Genomic DNA, 2,615 nt, shown 5'->3' with positions numbered 1-2,615 from the left:
CCTTGCTGTATTTTATATAAAAATGACTACATTGTTAAAAATGGATATTGGTTACAATATATACAGTACTTTTTTTTTCCTATCTCACGGTATTTTCCTTATCCTCATTTTGGGGATAAAATGTGAACTATTTATTTGCATTACCATGGTGGTTGTTTTAGTTAAAACTAACTTGAAAGATAGGTAAAAGTAACTAAAGAGGAATAAATTATCCCCTTTGATAAAAAATAATCCAATAAATTTTAAATTGAGCTCCTATAATTTTTGTTAAAAGTTTACAAAACCTAGCCAGGCATGGTGGCACATGCCTGTAATCCCAGCACTCAGGAGACTGGGACAGGAGCATCATCATGAGTTGGAGACCAGCCTGGTCTACATGAGCAAATTCAAGACCAGCCTGTACTACATAGAGAAATCCTATCTCAAAAAAAAGATTAGAAAACATAATCCTTACTCTCCATCACATACATTCTTATTAAAGGAATAAGAATTTTTAAAAATAGTTACAGTTGTATAAATAATAAAGAATAAAAAGCACTATAAGTCACTGGCTTTCAAACTATTAAGTTGACATCTAAATTGGTTTCTTTCATAATCGTTAAACACTAGAAACACCCATGTCATTCAACTGACACAAAGGTAAACAATAAAATACTATGCTGCAGTAAAAAAGAACTGATGTATGCAACCACATACATGAATCTCAAATGTATGTAGCTAAGTGAAAGGAGCCTGTTTCAAAGAGCTACAAGACCTGATTCCATTGACAAGACCTCTGGAGAGGGCAAGAGTATGCGTTTGGTTTCAGAGTAGAGCATATTAGGAGTTGAAGACTACTTGCAAACGTGTAGCAAGAGAGAATTTTGAGGAGTGAGAAAACTGTTCCTTACTTTGATTGTGTGGTGGTGGTTTGCTGGGCTACATATTTATCTAAACTCCATTATATAGCCCCAAAAGTTAATGTTACTGTATATAAAGTTTTTAAAGTAAATGTAAATGTTTTTCTCTAATGAACTCAGGTCACTTGATAATTTGTTTCCATATTTTCTGCTTACGTTCAGTCATCAAAGCATGAATCAAAACCAAACCAGTTAAGCCTCATTTAGTAAGTCTGGGTTATTTGTGGCAGATGAAAGCTATGCCAACCATCACAACCCAGAGATAAACCAAAAGCGTATAGTTGAACTCCTCTTCACAGCCACGGAGCTGACACTCAAAACCCCTCTCCAGAACAGTTACGGAGGCTTGACTGAGTTTTAGCATCATTTCCAGACCTCCCAAAGTGGTGTCATTAATAATTAATGAAATGGCCCAAAAAAGAAAGCACTGGAAGAAACAGGAGTTTCAAAAATCTGCTAAGTCATAATAAATTTCTGAATCACTGAGAACTAAATATAAAGCATATGGCAGTACTGTGCCTGCGTCATGTGCTACACCATAATGCTGAAGCAGAAGTCAAACCCATAACAATGATCTCGTGATACTGCACAACCGAAAGGAGTCAGGGCGAGACTGGCTGGGTCTGGAGCTGTCTTCACTGTTACCCACCCATCTACATAGTCAGGACTGTTGCCAGTCAGAAAATCTGACAAGCAGTCCAGTTCAGACTTGTTCGCAAGTGAACTGGTGATTTTTTTTTTTATCTCTTAATGTTACAGTTTAACTAATTCACTAATGATTAAGACAAATTTAAAGACTGAGCAGGCCCCACTAGCTAAATGGCTATTGCACTTTAGTTAACACGCAAAGGATGTCTGCTGCTTGCAGTTAGCTAATAACGCATTATAATTAATAGTACTTTGGAAAAGTGTCCTGTCAGCGGGAGCTTTGAGGTTGTTTTCCTAATACACAAAGATGATCTCCATCAGGGTCCTTCTGTTTCATTAAATAAGTAACTGGTGCTGTCCCTACTCTAATCGCTTTAATTCTAAAAGTAATTTAGGTTCTAATTCCAAAAATTCACACCACTTTTTTTTTAGGATTTTCTTGAACTGACGTGTAGGGAGCCATGATGATAATCCTATTCTTACTCATCTCTAATCTGCCTTCGCGAAAGCACATCTATCTCAGTCAGAGGTCGCCGGTGAGCAAAACCCAGGGGAAATCAGTACAATGACTCATTCACCCTAGTCAATGAATAATAGCATGACAACATGGCCAAAAACCTACCTCCTTCTCCCACATCACGATTACTATCAAATACAAACCCACATAAAAATACTTTTAGAAATTCTCGTCCTCACACTCATCTTCCTATCTCTGTCATAGTCCCTCACCCATCCCACATTGCAGAGAAAAGAGGACAAGGGGGATGATCAAGTCACCCCTCATTCTACTTCCTGAATGGAGAAAACATCTAAATAATATAAATGTGTACCTATCAACAGAAAAAATGTTGTACATATTGCAAAGCAAGAACAATTATTCTATTGGTTCTGCAATTGTGTAAAATTTCAATTTTTATCAAGTTAGAAATTAGATATAGAAAATTTCTAATAATTTTAGCATTGTATCACCTAGTGGAAAGTCTAGTTGAGTCATCTGGGATATGTGGTAGAGTGCTGTATAAATGTCAGGTCAGTTTGGTGTATAATGTTCAGGTCTCTCATATGCTT

This window comes from Chinchilla lanigera, unplaced genomic scaffold (assembly GCF_000276665.1).
Source record: "Chinchilla lanigera isolate Chin_1 unplaced genomic scaffold, ChiLan1.0 scaffold00019, whole genome shotgun sequence".
In the NCBI taxonomy this organism is placed as follows: Eukaryota; Metazoa; Chordata; class Mammalia; order Rodentia; family Chinchillidae; genus Chinchilla; species Chinchilla lanigera.
Note: the sequence above shows the minus strand (reverse complement) of the source record.